Raw genomic sequence first — 20,052 nt, forward strand, 5'->3', positions numbered from 1 at the left:
GCAAACCAGATGGGAGGGTGTATCGCTGCAGAATGCTGTGGTAGCCATGCTGGTTAAGTGTGCCTTGAATTCTAAATAAATCACTGACAGTGTCACCAGCAAAGCACCTTCACACCTCCTCTTCCATGCTTCACAGTGGGAACCACACAAATCAAATCAAATGTATTGGTCACATACACATGGTTAGCAGATGTTACTGCGAGTGTAGCGAAATGCTTGTGCTTCTAGTTCCGACAGTGCAGCAATATCGATCAAGTAATATCTAACAGTTCCACAACAAATACCTAATACACACAAATCTAAGTAAAGGAAATATATGGATGAGCAATGTCATTATCTGAGTGGCATAGGCTAAGATGCAACAGATAGTATAGAATACAGTATATACATATGAGATGGGTAATGCAAGATATATAAACATTATTAAAGTGGCATTATTAAAGTGACTAGTGTTCCATTTATTAAAGTGGCCAGTGATTTTCAAGTCTGTATGTAGGCAGCAGCCTCTCTGTGCTAGTGATGGCTGTTTAACAGTCTGATGGCCTTGAGATAGAAGCTGTTTTTCAGTCTCTCGGTCCCAGGTTTGATGCACCTGTACTGACCTCGCCTTCTGGATGATAGCGGGGTGAACAGGCTGGCTCGGGTGGTAGTTGTCCTTGATTATCTTTTTGGCCTTCCTGTGACATCGGGTGCTGTATGTGTCTTGGAGGGCGGGTAGTTTGCCCCCGGTGATGCGTTGTGCAGACCACACCACCCTCTGGAGAGCCCTGCGGTTGTGGGCGGTGCAGTTGCCGTACCAGGCGGTGATACAGCCTGACAGGATGCTCTCAATTGTGCATCTGTAAAGGTTTGTGAGGGTTTTTCACCACACTCTGTGTGGGTGGTCCATTTCAGTTTGTCAGTGATATGTACACCGAGGAACTTAAAACTTTTCACCTTCTCCACTTCTGTCCCGTCGATGTGGCTAGGGGGGTACTCCCTCTGCTGTTTCCTGAAGTCCACGATCATCTCCTTTGTTTTGTTGCCATTGAGTGAGAGGTTATTTTCCTGACACCACACTCTGAGAGCCCTCACCTCCTCCCTGTAGGCTGTCTCATCGTTGTTGGTAATCAAGGCTACTACTGTTGTGTCATCTGCAAACTTGATGATTGAGTTGGAGGCGTGCATGGCTACGCAGTCATGGGTGAACAGGGAGTACAGGAGGGGGCTGAGCACACACCCTTGTGGGGCCCCAGTGTTGAGGATCAGCTAAGTGGAGAAGTTGTTTCCTACCTTCACCATCTGGGGGCGGCCCGTCAGGAAGTCCAGGACCCAATTGCACAGGGCGTGGTTAAGACCCAGGGCCTCAAGCTTAATGATGAGCTTGGAGGGTACTATGGTGTTGAATGCTGAGCTATAGTCAATGAACAGCGTTCTTACATAGGTATTCCTTTTGTCCAGATGGGATAGGGCAGTGTGCTGGCGATTGCATCGTCTGTGGACTTATTGGGGCGGTAAGCAAATTGAAGTGGGTCTAGGGTGACAGGTAAGGTGGAGGTGATATGATCCTTGACTAGTCTCTCAAAGCACTTCATGATGACAGAAGTGAGTGCTACGGGGCGATCGTCATTTAGTTCAGTTACCTTTGCATTCTTGGGTACAGGAACAATGGTGGCCATCTTGAAGCATGTGGGGACAGCAGACTGGGATAGGGAGAGATTGAATATGTCCGTAAACACACCAGCCAGCTGGTCTGCGCATGCTCTGAGGATGCGGCTAGTAATGCCGTCTGGGCCGGCAGCCCTGCGAGGGTTAACACGTTTAAATGTCCTTGGTAGCTGGCCGCGTCGGTGGCACTGTTTTATCCTCAAAGTGGGCAAGGAACTTGTTTAGCTTGTCTGGCAGCAAGACATCGGTGTCCGCAACGTGGCTGGTTTTCCTATTGTAGTCCGTGATTGTCTGTAAACCCTGCCACAGTCTCGTGTCTGAGCCGTTGAATTGCGATATTGACATTTTGCCTGTTTGATTGCCTTGCGGAGGGAACGACCACTCTGTTTGTATTCTGCCATAATCCCCGTCACTTTACCATGGTTAACTGCAGTGGTTCGTGCTTTCAGTTTTTCGTGAATGCTGCCATCTATCCACGGTTTCTGGTTAGGGTAGGTTTTAATAGTCACAGTGGGTACGACATCTCCTATACACTTCCTTATAAACCCACTCACTGAATCAGCGTATACGTCTATATTATTCTCAGAGGCTACCCGGAACAAATCCCAGTCCATGTGATCAAAAGAATCTTGAAGTGTGGATTCCAATTGGTCAGACCAGCGTTGAATAGTCCTTAGCACGGGTCCTTCCTGTTTGAGTTTCTGCCTATAGGAAGGGAGGAGCAAAATGGAGTCGTGGTCAGATTTTCCGAAAGGAAAGGGCCTTGTATGCATCGCGGAAGTTAGTGTAACAATGGTCCATTGTTTTTCCAGTGCGAGTGCTACAGTCAATATGCTGATAGAATTTTTCTCAAATTTGCTTTGTTAAAATCCCCAGCTACAATAAATGCAGCCTCAGGATATATGGTTTCCAGTTGGCATAAACTCCAGTGAAGTTTTTTGAGGGCCATCGTGGTATCGGCTTGAGGGGGGATATATACGGCTGTAACAATAACCTAAGAGAATTCTCTTGGGAGATAATACGGTCGGCATTTGATTGTGAGGAATTCTAGGTCAGGTGAACAAAATGACTTGAGTTCCTGTATGTTGTTACAATTACACCATTAGTTGTTTATCATGAAACATACCTCCCACCCTTCTTCTTCCTGGAGAGATGTTTATTCCTGTCGGCGCGATGTACTGAGAACCCAGATGGCTGTATGGATGGGGACAGTATATCCCGAGAGAGACATATTTCTGTGAAACAGAGTATGTTACAATCCCTGATGTCTCTCTGGAAAGCAACCCTTGCCCTGATCTCGTCAACTTTGTTATCTAGGGACTGGACATTAGCAAGTAATATACTCGGAAGCGATGGGTGGTGTGCGCGCCTCTTAAGTCTGACTAGAAGACCACTCCGGCTCCCTCTCCTCTGGCGCCGTTGTTTTGGGTCGGCCTCTGGAATCAGTTAAATTGCCCTGGGGGGTGCGAACAAAGGATCCGCTTCGGGAAAGTCGTATTCCTGGTCGTAATGCTGGTAGTGCTGGTGAGCTACCGCCGCTCTGATATCCAATAGTTCTTCCCGGCTATATGTAAGAAATAATACATCAAAAAATAAAATACTGCAAAGTTTCCTAAGGACTAGAAGCGAGGCAGCCCTCTCTGTTGGCGCAATCTTCACACCAGGAATACATTTCAATTAACAGGTGTGCCTTCTTAAAAGTTAATTTGTGGAATTTCTTTCCTTCTTAATGCGTTTGAGCCAATCAGTTGTGTTGTGACAAGGTAGGGGTGGTATACAGAAGATAGCCCTATTTGGTAAAAGACCAAGTCCATATTATGGCAAGAACAGCTCAAATAAGCAAAGAGAAACGACAGTCCATCATTACTTTAAGACATGAAGGTCAGTCAATACGGAACATTTCAAGAACTTTGAACGTTTCTTCAAGTGCAGTTGCAAAAACCATCAAGCGCTATGATGAAACTGGCTCTCATGAGGACCGCCACAGGAAAGGAAGACCCAGAGTTACCTCTGCTGCAGAGGATACGTTCATTAGAGTTAGCTGCACCTCAGATTGCAGCCCAAATAAATGCTTCACAGAGTTGAAGTAACAGGCACATTTCAACATCAACTGTTCAGAGGAGACTGTGTGAATCAGGCCTTCATGGTCGAATTGCTGCAAAGAAACCACTACTAAAGGACAACAATAAGAAGAAGAGACCTGCTTCGGCCAAGAAACACGAGCAATGGACATTAGACCGGTGGAAATGTGTCCTTTGGTCTGGAGTCCAAATTGGAGATTTTTGGTTCCAACCGCCGTGTCTTTGTGAGACCGCATGTGTATTTCCCACCATAAAGCATGGAGGAGGAGGTGTTATGGTGTGGGGGTGCTTTGCTTATGATTTATTTAGAATTCAAGGCACACAGCATGGCTGCCACGGCATTCTACAGTGATATGCCATCCCATCTGGTTTGGGCTTAGTAGGACTATAATTTGTTTTTCAACAGGACAATGACCCAACACACCTCCAAGCTGTGTAAGGGCTATTTGACCAAGAAGGAGAGTGATGGAGTGCTGCATCAGATGACCTGGCCTCCACAATCCCCTGACCTCAACCCAATTGAGATGGTTTGGGATGAGTCAGACCGCAGAGTGAAGGAAAAGCAGCCAACAAGTGCTCAGCATATGTGGGAACTCCTTCAAGGCTGTTGGAAAAGCATTCCAAGTGAAGTTGGTTGAGAGAATGCCAAGAGTGTGCAAAGCTGTTCATCAAGTCAAAGGGTGGCTACTTTAAAGAACCTCAAATATATGTTTAACACTTTTTTGATTACTACATGATTCCATATGTGTTATTTCATAGTTTTGATGTCTTCACTATTATTCTACAATGTAGAAAATAGTAAAAATAAAGAAGACAAAAATTGAATGAGTAGGTGTGTCCAAACTTATATATACACATACGAACATACAGTGCCGTGAAAAAGTGTTTGCCCCCTTTCTGATTTTCTCTTATTTTTGCATATTTTTGATCAGATCTTCAACCAAAACCTAATATTAGATAAAAGGAACCTGAGTGCCCCCTTACACTCAATAACTGGTTGTGCCACCTTTAGCTGCAATGACTGCAACCAAATGCTTCCTGTAATTGTTGATCAGTCTCTCACATTGCTGTGGAGGATTTTGGCCCACTCTTGCATGCAGAACTGCTTCAACTCAGCGACATTTGTGGGTTTTCAAGCATGAACTGCTCGTTTGAAGTCCTGCCACAACATCTCAATTGGGATTAGGTCTGACTAGGCCATTCCAAAACCTCAAATTTGTTGCTTTTTAGGCATTTTCATGTAGACTTGATTGTGTGTTTTGGATCATTGTCTTTCTGCATGACCCAGCTGCGCTTCAGCTTCAGCTCCCAGATGGATGGCCTAACATTCTCCTGTAGAATTCTCTGATACAGAGCAGAATTAATGAGTTATTCTATTAAGCAAGTCGTCCAGGTCTTGAGAGAGCGAAGAAACCCCAAACCATCACACTAACACCAACACAAGGTAAATGGCGTCGACAGAGAGGGCTGCCTTGCTTCTAGTGTTATATCTAGCCTAGCTGTAGAAGAACGCACAGTTTCACATTGTACATCACTCTCTCGTTTAATTACATGTGCCACTCATTCTGACAACCCATTCATCCGTAAAGCAGCACACTGTCGTAAACCATAACAACGTACAGCACGTCGTACCATACATAACATCTAGCTCTTAGGAAACTTTGCAGTATTTTGTTTTTTTATGTATTATTTCTTATGTTATTAGTCCAGAAAATTGTTTGTGTTATTACATACAGCCGGGAAGAACTATTGGATATCAGAGCGGCGGTAGCTCACCAGCACTACCAGCATTACGACCAGGAATACGACTTTCCCGAAGCGGATCCTTTGTTCGCACCCCCCAGGGCAATTGAACTGATTCCAGAGGCCGACCCAAAACAACGCCAGAGAAGAGGTACTTGGAGCGATCTTCTAGTCCGACTTAGGAGGCGTGCAGACCACCCACCGCTTCCGAGTATATTACTCGCTAATGTTCAGTCTCTGGATAATAAAGTTGACGAGCTCAGGGCGAGGGTTTCTTTCCAGAGAGACATCAGGGATTGTAACATACTCTGTTTCACAGAAACATGGCTCTCTCGGGATATACTGTCTGAGTCGGTCCGGCCAGTTGGGTTCTCAGTTCATCGCGCAGACAGGAATAAATATCTCTCCGGGAAGCAGAAGGGCAGAGGTGTATGTTTTATGAATAACGACTCATGGTGTAATTGTGATAACATACAGGAACTCAAGTCCTTTTGTTCACCCGACCTAGAATACCTCACAATCAAATGGCGACCGTATTATCTCCCAAGAGAATTTACTTCGGTTATAGTCATAGCCGTGTATATCCCCCCTCAAGCCGATACCACGACGGCCTTCAAAGAACTTCACTGGACTTTATGCAAACTGCATTTATTGTAGCTGGGGATTTTAACAAAGCAAATTTGAGGAAAAGTTCTATCAACACATCGAATGTAGTACTCGCGCTGCTAAAACACTCGACCACTGCTACTCCAACTTCCGGTGATGCATACAAGGCCCTCTCCCACCCTCCTTTTGGCAAATCTGACCACGACTCCATTTTGCTCCTCCCTTCCTATAAGCAGAAACTCAAACAGGAGGTACCCGTGCTAAGGACTATTCAACGCTGGTCTGACAAATCGGAATCCACGCTTCAAGATTGTTTTGATCACGCGTACTGGGATATGTTCCGGATAGCTTCAGAGAATAATATCGACATACAGTGGGGAGAACAAGTATTTGATACACTGCCGATTTTGTAGGTTTTCCTACTTACAAAGCATGTAGAGGTCTGTCATTTTTATCATAGGTACCCTTCAACTGTGAGAGACAGACAAAAATCCAGAAAATCACATTGTATGATTTTTAAGTAATTAATTTGCATTTTATTGCATGACATAAGTATTTGATACATTACAAAAGCAGAACTTAATATTTGGTACAGAAACCTTTGTTTGCAATTACAGAGATCATACGTTTCCTGTAGGTCTTGACCAGGTTTGCACACACTGCAGCAGGGATTTTGGCCCACTCCTCCATACAGACTTTCTCCAGATCCTTCAGGTTTCGGGGCTGTCGCTGGGCAATACAGACTTTCAGCTCCCTCCAAAGATTTTCTATTGGGTTCAGGTCTGGAGACTGGCTAGGCCACTCCAGGACCTTGAGAAGCTTCTTACAGAGCCACTCCTTAGTTGCCCTGGCTGTGTGTTTCGGGTCGTTGTCATGCTGGAAGACCCAGCCACGACCCATCTTCAATGCTCTTACTGAGGGAAGGAGGTTGTTGGCCAATATCTCGCGATACAAGGCCCCATCCATCCTCCCCTCAATACGGTGCAGTCGTCCTGTCCCCTTTGCAGAAAAGCATACCCAAATAATTATGTTTCCAACTCCATGCTTCACGGTTGGGATGGTGTTCTTGGGGTTGTACTCATCCTTCTTCTTCCTCCAAACACGGCGAGTGGAGTTTAGACCAAAAAGCTCTATTTTTGTCTCATCAGACCACATGACCTTCTCCCATTCCTCCTCTGGATCATCCAGATGGTCATTGGCAAACTTCAGACGGGCCTGGACATGCGCTGGCTTGAGCAGGGGGACCTTGCGTGCGCTGCAGGATTTTAATCCATGACGGCGTAGTGTGTTACTAATGGTTTTCTTTGAGACTGTGGTCCCAGCTCTCTTCAGGTCATTGACCAGGTCCTGCCGTGTAGTTCTGGGCTGATCCCTCACCTTCCTCATGATCATTGATGCCCCACGAGGTGAGATCTTGCATGGAGCCCCAGACCGAGAGTGATTGACCGTCATCTTGAACTTCTTCCATTTTCTAATAATTGCGCCAACAGTTGTTGCCTTCTCACCAAGTTGCTTGCCTATTGTCCTGTAGCCCATCCCAGCCTTGTGCAGGTCTACAATTTTATCCCTGATGTCCTTACACAGCTCTCTGGTCTTGGCCATTGTGGAGAGGTTGAAGTGTACCTATGATAAAAATGACAGACTTCTACATGCTTTGTAAGTAGGAAAACCTGCAAAATCGGCAGTGTATCAAATACTTGTTCTCCCCACTGTATATACTGATACGGTGACTGAGTTTATCAGGAAGTGTATAGGAGATGTTGTACCCACTGTGACTATTAAAACCTACCCTAACCAGAAACCGTGGATAGATGGCAGCATTCGCGCAAAACTGAAAGCGCGAACCACCGCATTTATCCATGTCAAGATGACTGGGAATATGGTAGAATACAAACAGTGTAGTTATTCCCTCCGCAAGGCAATCAAACAGGCAAAACGTCAGTATAGGGACAAAGTGGAGTTGCAATTCAACGGCTCAGACACGAGACGTATGTGGCAGGGTCTACAAACAATCACGGACTACAATAGGAAAACCAGCCACGTCGCAGACACCGACGGCTTGCTTCCGGACAAGCTAAACACCTTCGCCCGCTTTGAGGATAATACAGTGCCACCGACGCGGCCCGCTACCAAGGACTGTGGGCTCTCCTTTTCCGTGGCCGATGTGAGTAAGACGTTTAAGCGTGTTAACCCTTGCAAGGCTGCCGACCCAGATGGCATCCCTAGCCGCATCATCAGAGCATACGCAGACCAGCTGGCTGGTGTGTTTACGGACATATTCAATCTCTCCCTATCCCAGTCTGCTGTCCCCACATGCTTCAAGATGGACACCATTGTCCCTGTACCCAAGAAAGCAAAGGTAACTGAAGTAAATGACTATCGCCCCGTAGCACTCACTTCTGTCATCATGAAGTGCTTTGACAGACTAGTCAAGGATCATATCACCTCCACCTTACCTGTCACCCTAGACCCACTTCAATTTGCTTACCACCCCAATAGGTCCACAGACGATGCAATCGCCATCACACAGCACACTGCCCTATCCCATCTGGACAAGAGGAATACCTATGTAAGAATGCTGTTCATTGACTATAGCTCAGCATTCAACACCATAGTACCCTCCAAGCTCATCATTAAGCTTGAGGCCCTGGGTCTAAACCCCGTCCTGTGCAACTGGGTCCTGGACTTCCTGACGGGCCGCCCCAAGGTGGTGAAGGTAGGAAACAACACCTCCACTTCGCTGATCCTCAACACTGGTGCCCCACAAGGGTGTGTAATCAGCCCCCTCCTGTACTCCCTGTTCACCCATGACTGCAGACGACATAACAGTAGTAGGCTTGATTACCAACAATGATGAGACAGCCTACAGCTCTCATCATCTAGCTATCTGTCAGGTAGCAGTATCTAATAGCTGTAGTGTGGATGGTAATGTTTTGTAGCCTTTGTTTTGTCCCGTTTCAACATAATTAAATTTGATGATGTACCATTAGCTACAGCTAGCTAAAAGTTGGCTAATGTTAGCTAGCTAGCTCACTAACTTTAGCTATTAGTTTTGTCTCAATCACGCTAGACCTGAATCAAATGATGAAACCAGCGGCCAAATGATTGAAAACCGATATTCTGACATTTTTCAGCACAATGTGAGTTTTTATTAGTCAGTATAGCAATGTAACATTATTGATCTGTCCGTTTCCCTAGCTAATTTCCTACTTTTCACACTGACATGGAATAAACAACTCCACATGCTTCACTGTCATGGTGCACAGTCAGTACACAACACTATGCTCATCATGTCAGATGGATCAGGTGGTGACAGGGGTCCCTGCAGGGTCAGACAGCCAGGGAAGACCAGTCTACGGAGCTCAGGGGAATTTTGCAGTATATTATAACACTCAGTGAATGGATACAAAGTTCCATCTTGAGTTGTTGGGTGCAGTCTGGGATCTGGGAATAATGGTCATTTCAATTATTGAACCATTTCTATTCTTGGACAATATAATGTATAAATGTACACCAAGGTAATTCTTTGTCATGCCTCATCTGAGCAGGATCAGATGGTGACAGGGGTCTCATCAGGCTCAGGCAGCCAGGGAAGACCAGTCTGACGGTGCAGAGGTGAACTTTTCCAGATACAACACTTTATTCTCTCTGTGCAGTAAACACTGGACAAGCAAAAAGCTTCAATGATTGAAACTATTTTAAGGCAGTCTGACAAACCTCTAAAGTTGATTTCCAAACTGTAGGGTTGATAGAGCCTTTTCCCGATGGCACAAAACATGTAAAACAAAAATGTGAGGAAGACCTGGGAGACACTATTGATGATGAATGGATACAGATACAGTGGGGAGAACAAGTATTTGATACACTGCCGATTTTGCAGGTTTTCCTACTTACAAAGCATGTAGAGGTCTGTAATTTTTATCATAGGTACACTTCAACTGTGAAAGACGGAATCTAAAACAAAAATCCAGAAAATCACATTGTATGATTTTGAAGTAATTAATTTGCATTTTATTGCATGACATAAGTATTTGATCACCTACCAACCTGTAAGAATTCCGTCTCTCACAGACCTGTTAGTTTTTCTTTAAGAAGCCCTCCTGTTCTCCACTCATTACCTGTATTAACTGCACCTGTTTGAACTCGTTATCTGTATAAAAGACACCTGTCCACACACTCAATCAAACAGACTCCAACCTCTCCACATTGACCAAGACCAGAGAGCTGTGTAAGGACATCAGGGATAAAATTGTAGATAGCACAAGGCTGGGATGGGCTACAGGACAATAGACAAGCAGCTTGGTGAGAAGGCAACAACTGTTGGCGCAATTATTAGAAAATGGAAGAAGTTCAAGATGACGGTCAATCACCTCGGTCTGAGGCTCCATGCAAGATCTCACCTCGTGGGGCATCAATGATCATGAGGAAGGTGAGGGATCAGCCCAGAACTACACGGCAGGACCTGGTCAATGACCTGAAGAGAGCTGGGACCACAGTCTCAAAGAAAACCATTAGTAACACACTACGCCGTCATGGATTAAAATCCTGCAGCGCACGCAAGGTCCCCCTGCTCAAGCCAGCGCATGTCCAGGCCCGTCTGAAGTTTGCCAATGACCATCTGGATGATCCAGAGGAGGAATGGGAGAAGGTCATGTGGTCTGATGAGACAAAAATAGAGCTTTTTGGTCTAAACTCCACTCGCCGTGTTTGGAGGAAGAAGAAGGATGAGTACAACCCCAAGAACACCATCCCAACCGTGAAGCATGGAGGTGGAAACGTCATTCTTTGGGGATGCTTTTCTGCAAAGGGGACAGGACGACTGCACCGTATTGAGGAGAGGATGGATGGGGCCATGTATCGAGAGATCTTGGCCAACAACCTCCTTCCCTCAGTAAGAGCATTGAAGATGGGTCGTGGCTGGGTCTTCCAGCATGACAACGACCCGAAACACACAGCCAGGGCCACTAAGCAGTGGCTCCGTAAGAAGCATCTCAAGGTCCTGGAGTGGCCTAGCCAGTCTCCAGACCTGAACCCAATAGAAAATCTTTGGAGGGAGCTGAAAGTCCGTATTACCCAGCGACAGCCCCGAAACCTGAAGGATCTGGAGAAGGTCGGTATGGAGGAGTGGGCCAAAATCCCTGCTGCAGTGTGTGCAAACCTGGTCAAGACCTACAGGAAACGTATGATCTCTGTAATTGCAAACAAAGGTTTCTGTACCTAATATTAAGTTCTGCTTTTCTGATGTATCAAATACTTATGTCATGCAATAAAATGCAAATTAATTACTTAAAAATCATACAATGTGATTTTCTGGATTTTTGTATTAGATTCAGTCTCTCACAGTTGAAGTGTACCTATGATAAAAATGACAGACCTCTACATGCTTTGTAAGTAGGAAAACCTGCAAAATCGGCAGTGTATCAAATACTTTTTCTCCCCACTGTATGTTAGAATGCCCAGTCATATTCATATAATCTCAGACATAAATTACTGCAGTTTAAAACCATCCATAGAACGTACTATATGCCAGTGAAACTGAATATCATGCACTCAGAAATTGAATTATTCTGATGGAGGTGTAAAACACAAAAGGGGACATACAGTAACTTTGGAAAGTATTACATTTTACACTTTAATCATTTAGCAGACACTCTTATCCAGAGCGACTTACTGTTAGTGAGTGCATACATTTTTTGATACTGGTATTCAGACCCCTTGACTTTTTCAACATTTTGTTACGTTACAGCCTTATTCAAAAATGGATTAAAGAAAACAAATCCTCAACAATCTACACACAATACCTCATAATGACAAAACAAAAACAGGTTTAGACATATTTGCAAAAAAATAAATTATAATAATAATAATACCCTCTTTACATAAGTATTCAGACCCTTCGCTATGAGACTCGAAATTGAGCTCAGGTGCATCCTGTTTCCATTGATCATCCTTGAGATGTTTCTACAACTTGATTGGAGTCCACCTGTGGTAAATTCAATTGATTTGACATGATTTGGAAAGGCACACACCTTTCTATATAAGGTCCCACAGTTGACAGTGCATGTCAGAGAAACAACCAAGCATGAGGTCAAAGGAATTGTCCGTAGAGCTCCGAGACAGGATTGTGTCGAGGCACAGATCTGGGGAAGGGTTCCAAAACATTTCTGCAGCATTGAAGGTCTCCAAGAACACAGTGGCCTCCATCATTCTTAAATGGAAGTCTTGAAGTTTGGAACCACCAAGACTCTTCCTAGAGCTGGCCGCCCGGCCAAACTGCGCAATCGGGGGAGAAGGGCCTTGGTCAGGGAGGTGACCAAGAACCCGATGGTCACTCTGACAGAGCTCCAGAGGTCCTCTGTGGAGATGGGAGAACCTTCCAGAAGGACAACCATCTCTGCAGCACTTCACCAATCAGGCCTTTATGGTAGAGCATTGTGGTGGCAGCATCATGCTGTGGGGATGTTTTTCAGCGACAGGGACTTGGAGACAAGTCAGGATCGATGGAAAGATGAACGGAGCAAAGTACAGAGAGATACTTGATGAAAACCTGCTCCAGAGCGCTCAGGACCTCAGACTGAGGCGAAGGTTCACCTTCCAACATGACAACGACCCTAAGCACACAGCCAAGACAATGCAGGAGTGGCTTCGGGACAAGTCTCAATGTCCTTGAGTGGCCCAGCCAGAGCCCGGCTTGAACCCGATCTAACATCTCTGGAAAGACTTGAAAATAGCTGTGCAGCGACGCTCCCAATCCAACCTGACAGAGCTTGAGAGGATCTGCACAGAAGAATGGGAGAAACTCCCCAAATACAGGTGTGGCAAGCTTGTAGCGTCATTCCCAAGAAGACTAGAGGCTGTAATTGCTGCCAAAGGTGCTTCAACAAAGTACTGAGTAAAGGGTCTGAATACTTATGTAAACTTTATATTTCCGTTTTTTTTATTTTATACATTTGCAAAAATGTCTAAAATTCTGTTTTTGCTTTGTCATTATGGGGTATTGTGTGTAGATTGAGGGGGAAAAAAATATTTAATCAATTTTAGAATAAGGCTGTAACTTTCCGAATGCACTGTATTTGCATATGTTATGGTCTTGTGAAGGCTGGCTGAATTCTGGCAAAGAATATGTTATTTTATCTCAGCATGTCTACAGATTCTCCCTACTCCCTGTTTTTGTTTGCTTGGAAATGTTGATACTGGAGACTTATCAGAAGAAACTGTGTAACCTAGCAATTATAGCGGCTAAGAAATGCATTGCCATTAATTGGAAGGTTGGTTATCCCACAATTTCAAGTTATGTATCACTAGATTTGATTTATTACAAGATTAAGGGTATACTATGCAACTTTCATAAGGTCTGGATGCCTTATATGGAATACTGTACGACAAAAGGACTCTGTAATGAAAACATGCCCACGTGATGGGAGATACCTATTTAGGCAATCCCTAGCTGCTGGGCTGCTCAGACCTGGCCCTGGGGGTCTGCCGTGCTTTTGGTTGTCACTCTGGCCTTTGCCTAACACACCTGAAACCAATAATGAATGTTTTACTAAGATCCTAAAGCTGCGTGGGGTGTGTTGGGTTGGGGCGCTGCAGGGCCGTGGACCCCTAGGGTCAGGAAGGGGTGACCCAGCTATATTGTGTGCAAGTACAAATACCTCTACAGTACTATTAGGCATATGATATGAATTATATGGAGGATGTACTGTTTCTGTGCGTTAATGTGTAGGTGTATGTTTTTTTAAATTTTTGTTTTCCAAAACTTTCCCTTGAGACATAAAAAATAAAAAGATGGGAAGGAATTGTTGGGGAGAGAGTTGAGTTATTGACTAGACTGGTGGGGGTCGGGCGTACAGGGGCTCGGGCTGGCTGGGCGGTCTGGCTGAAATTTGATATAGAGGGTGTCTTAATAAAGACAATCAAAAGTTGTCTTTGTACTTTAATTTTAAGAGTTGTTCATTTGTTAGGCTATTGGTTAAAGTTGCAACACAATATTGATTATTGAATTATCATAGATCTAGTTCAGACTTATCAATCACTTAAACATATTTAATAGCGATCTCTTACCTGCGCCACTCTCCTGAGTGGCGCAGTGGTCTAAGGCACTGCATCGCAGTGCTAGCTGTGCCACTAGAGATCCTGGTTCGAATCCAGGCTCTGTCGCAGCCGGCCGCGACCGGGAGACTCATGGGCGGCGCACAATTGGCCCAGCGTCGTCCAGGGTAGGGGAGGGAATGGCCGGCAGGGATGTAGCTCAGTTGATAGAGCATGGCGTTTGCAACGCCAGGGTTGTGGGTTCGATTTCCACGGGGGGCCAGTATGAAAAATAAATAAATAAATGTATTCACTAACTGTAAGTCGCTCTGGATAAGAGTGTCTGCTAAATGACTAAAATGTAAATGTAAATGTAGCTTGATGACTGTGGGCATTTTTTCTTACTTTTTGTTGTTCTAAATAGAGACAGCTAGAAGGGCCATGGGTCATATTAGATTGTGTAGAAATGCAGGAAATAAGCTTTAGATGCCCCCAAAAATGAGAGGACCCCCCACTTCTAAAACCAAAGTTGCGCCCCTGCAAAAATATAAATGCAACATGTAAAGGGTTAGTCCCATGTTTCATGAGCTGAAATAAAAGATCCTCGAAATGTTCCATATGCACAAAAAGCTTATTTCTCTCAGATTTTGTGCACAAATTTGTTTATATCCCTGTTAGTGAGCGTTTCTCTTTTGCCAAGATAATCCATCCACTTGGCAGGTGTGGCATATCAAGAAGCTGATTAAACAGCATGATCATTACACAGGTGCACCTTCTGCTGGGGACAATAAAAGGCCACTCTAAAATGTACAGTTTTGTCACACAACACAATGCCACAGATGTCTCATGTTTTGAGGGAGCATGCAATTGGCATGCTAACTGCAGGAATGTCCACAAGATCTTTTGCCAGAGAACTGAATGTTAATTTCCCGTCATTTTAGAGAATTTGGCAGTACGCCCAACCGGCCTCACAACCGCAGGCCACATGTAACCAGCCACCCAGACAGCTGATGAAAATGAGGGTTTGCACAACCAAAGAATTTCTGCATAAACTGTCAGAAACAGTCTCAGGGAAGCTCATCTGCGTACTCGTCGTCCTCACCAGGGACTTGACCTGACTGCAGTTTGGCGTCGTAACCGACTTCAGTGGGCAAATGCTCACCTTTGATGACCAATGGCATGCTGGAGAATGGCCACTGGCATCCAGGTTTCAACTGTACAGGGCAGATGGCAGACAGCGTGTATGGCATCGTATGGGCGAGCGGTTTTCTGATGTCAACGTTGTGAACAGAGTGCCCCATGGTGGCAGGGGGGTTATGGTATGGGCAGGCATAAGGTACGGACAACAAACACAATTGCATCTTATTGATGGCAATTTGAATGCACAGAGTTACCGTGATGAGATCCTGAGGCCCATTGTCGTGCCATTCATTCACTGCCATCACCTCATGTTTTCAGATTGCAGGAAATAGAACCCCCCCCCCCACCCCTTCATCCGCATGTACTTCGTGCCCCCTCTAAAATAATGTGCATGACGCCCCTGGCAACAGCTATGAGGGGAAAAGTTGGTTGTATTTGATTGTGTAAAGCATGGATTTCAGCAAACGAAGAAAGGCATGCAACAACAGAGGAGAAAAATACAGTGGGGAAAAAAAGTATTTAGTCAGCCACCAATTGTGCAAGTTCTCCCACTTAAAAAGATGAGAGAGGCCTGTAATTTTCATCATATGTACACGTCAACTATGACAGACAAAATGAGAAAAAAAATTCCAGAAAATCACATTGTAGGATTTTTAATGAATTTATTTGCAAATTATGGTGGAAAATAAGTATTTGGTCAATAACAAAAGTTTCTCAATACTTTGTTATATACCCTTTGTTGGCAATGACACAGGTCAAACGTTTTCTGTAAGTCTTCACAAGGTTTTCACACACTGTTGCTGGTATTTTGGCCCATTCCTCCATGCAGATCTCCTCTAGAGCAGTGATGTTTTGGGGCTGTCGCTGGGCAACACGGACTTTCAACTCCCTCCAAAGATTTTCTATGGGGTTGAGATCTGGAGACTGGCTAGGCCACTCCAGGACCTTGAAATGCTTCTTACGAAGCCACTCCTTCGTTGCCCGGGCGGTGTGTTTGGGATCATTGTCATGCTGAAAGACCCAGCCACGTTTCATCTTCAATGCCCTTGCTGATGGAAGGAGGTTTTCACTCAAAATCTCACGATACATGGCCCCATTAATTATTTCCTTTACACGGATCAGTCGTCCTGGTCCCTTTGCAGAAAAACAGCCCCAAAGCATGATGTTTCCACCCCCATGCTTCACAGTAGGTATGGTGTTCTTTGGATGCAACTCAGCATTATTTGTCCTCCAAACACGACGAGTTGAGTTTTTACCAAAAAGTTCTATTTTGGATTCATCTGACCATATGGCATTCTCCCAATCCTCTTCTGGATCATCCAAATGCACTCTAGCAAACTTCAGACGGGCCTGGACATGTACTGGCTTAAGCAGGGGGACACGTCTGACACTGCAGGATTTGAGTCCCTGGCGGCGTAGTGTGTTACTAATGGTAGGCTTTGTTACTTTGGTCCCAGCTGTCTGCAGGTCATTCACTAGGTCCCCCCGTGTGGTTCTGGGATTTTTGCTCACCGTTCTTGTGATCATTTTGACCCCACAGGGTGAGATCTTGCGTGGAGCCCCAGATCGAGGGAGATTATCAGTGGTCTTGTATGTCTTCCATTTCCTAATAATTGCTCCCACAGTTGATTTCTTCAAACCAAGCTGCTTACCTATTGCAGATTCAGTCTTCCCAGCCTGGTGCAGGTCTACAATTTTGTTTCTGGTGTCCTTTGACAGCTCTTTGGTCTTGGCCATAGTGGAGTTTGGAGTGTGACTGTTTGAGGTTGTGGACAGGTGTCTTTTATACTGATAACAAGTTCAAACAGGTGCCATTAATACAGGTAACGAGTGGAGGACAGAGGAGCCTCTTAAAGAAGAAGTTACAGGTCTGTGAGAGCCAGAAATCTTGCTTGTTTGTAGGTGGCCAAATACTTATTTTCCACCATAATTTGCTAATAAATTCATTAAAAATCCTACAATGTGATTTTGTGGATTTTTTTTCCTCATTTTGTCTGTCATAGTTGACGTGTACCTATGATGAAAATTACAGGCCTCTCTCATCTTTTTAAGTGGGAGAACTTGCACAATTGGTGGCTGACTAAATATTTTTTTCCCCACTGTAGGTAGGTCAATGGTAAGGTTTAAACATTTAAATGTTTTAAGTATTGACTGCACAGAGGAGGTTCACTCCAAATACTCTAGTCTCCACTCAACTTGGTGGATGAAATCATCATTGAGTTCAGATACTTGGTTATATAGAAATCAGATAATAAGCACATGAGCTTGCTCAGCCTGATTATCATGAATAATTGGCATCATCAATAACTTCAATCAATGCATTTTCCTTCTAGTGAATTAATTGCTTCATTATTACAGCTTTTCAGGGATCATGTGAATGAGCGCGTTCGAGCAGATCACTATTGTCAAGTCGGTGACCATCGTTTGTCACCGCCTTCCAAAGTGTATTGCATTATGGGGATAAAAATTGTCTGACTTATGCCTACATGATGACTGCATGAAATACACAAAACCATGTGATCAAAGGTCATGAAGTAAGTGACTGCAGTCGACTGCACATTTCTGCAGTGGCTCTTCACCAACTAAATCCTGCAGCCATCACCTGCATTGTGGGAGGCTCTATTGTCAACCAATGAGCAGATTCGATTATGCTGAGCCGTAAGGCACCTGTCTATGGCCCCTGACATGAACGGGCAAACGCAGTGGGGGAGGAGCGCCCTTCTCAAATCTAACAGTAATCTGCGATGCTCGCTCATGTTGTCAACAAGGCAGCATGGTGCATTGTCCAGAAACATTCAACATCTCTTTTCCATAAAATATATATTTGAATTTTCAAACTAGTTTTCATTGGGAAAGCAGATAAAGCGTTTTTATCAAAAGCGATCACTTTTGCATGTGAAAACACAGAATCCTATTCATTATTCCACGTGCTTAATTACGTCACTTTTGTTTTGAGCTGACTTGAAGAATCCACCGAGTTATGGCTGAACGACGACATGCATAACATACAGCTGGTAGGATATACGCTGCATCGGCAAGATAGAACAGCTGCCTCTGGTAAGACAAGGGGTGGCGGTCTGTGTATATTTGCAAACAACAGCTGGTGCACGAAATCTAATATTAAGGAAGTCTCAAGGTTTTGCTCGCCTGAGGTAGAGTATCTCATGATAAGCTTTATACCACACTATTTACCAAGAGAGTTTTCATCTATATTTTTCGTAGCTGTCTATTTACCACCACAAACCGATGCTGGCACTAAGACCACACTCAATGAGCTGTATACGGCCATAAGCAAACAGGAAAACGGTCATCCAGAGGTGGCGCTCCTAGTGGCCAGGGACTTTAATGCAAGGAAACTTAAATCCGTTTTACCTCATTTCTACCAGCATGTTAAATGTGCAACCAGAGGAAAAAAATACTCTAGACCACCTTTACTCCACACACAGAGATGCGTACAAAGCTCTCCCTCGCCCTCCATTTGGCAAATCTGACCATAACTCTATCGTCCTGATTCATGCTTACAAGTAAAAACTAAAGCAGGAGGCACCAGTGACTCATCAATAAAGAAGTGGTCAGATGACCCAGATGCTAACCTACAGGACTGTTTTGCTAGCACAGACTGGAACATGTTCCGGGATTCTTCCGATGGCATTGAGGAGTACGCCACATCAGTCACTGGCTTCATCAATAAGTGCATCGATGACGTCGTCCCCACAGTGACTGTACGTACATACCCCAACCAGAAGCCATGGATTACAGGGAACATCTGCACTGAGCTAAAGGGTAGAGCTACAGCTTTCAAGGAGCGGGACTCTAACCCGGACGCTTATAAGAAATCCTGCTTTGCCCTCCGATGAACCATCAAACAGGCAAAGCATCAATACAAGACTGAGATTGAATCGTACTACATCGGCTCCGACGCTCGTCGGATGTGGCAGGGCTTGCAAACTATTACAGACTACAAAGGGAAGCACAGCCGTGAGCTGCCCAGTGACACGAGCCTACCAGACGAGCTAAATTACTTCTATGGTCGCTTCGAGGCAAGCAACACTGAAGCATGCATGAGAGCATCAGCTGTTCCGGACAACTGTGTGATCACGCTCTCCGTAGCCGATGTCAGTAAGACCTTTAAACAGGTCAACATTCACAAGACCACCGGGCCAGATGGATTACCAGGACGTGTACTCCGAGCATGCGCTGACCAACTGGCATGTGTCTTCACTGACATTTTCAACCCGTCCCTGATTGAGTCTGTAATACCAACATGTTTCAAACAAATAATTAAAGAGCAGCAGTAAAATAACAATAGCGAGGCTATATACAGGGGGTACCGGTACCGAGTCAATGTGCGGGGGCACCGGTTAGTCGAGGTAATTGAGGTAATATGTACATGTAGATAGAGTTATTAAAGTATGACTATGCATAGATAATAAACAGAGAGTAGCAGCAGCGTAAAAGAGGGGGGGGGGGGGGGGGGGGGGGGGCAATGCAAATAGTCTGGGTAGCCATTTGATTAGATGTTCGAGTCTTATGGCTTGGGGGTATAAGCTATTTAGAAGCCTCTTGGACCTAGACTTGGTGCTCTGGTACCGCTTGCCGTGCGGTAGCAGAGAGAACAGTCTATGACTAGGGTGGCTGGAGTCTTTGACCATTTTTAGGGCCTTCCTCTGACACTGCCTGGTATAGAGGTCCTGGATGGCAGGAAGCTTGGCCCCAGTGATGTACTGGGCCGTACGCACTACACTCTGTAGTGCCTTGCGGTCAGAGTTGCCATACCAGGCAGTGATGCAACCAGTCAGGATGC

Source organism: Coregonus lavaretus (assembly GCF_964263955.1).
Source record: "Coregonus lavaretus genome assembly, chromosome: 4".
Taxonomy (NCBI): Eukaryota; Metazoa; Chordata; class Actinopteri; order Salmoniformes; family Salmonidae; genus Coregonus; species Coregonus lavaretus.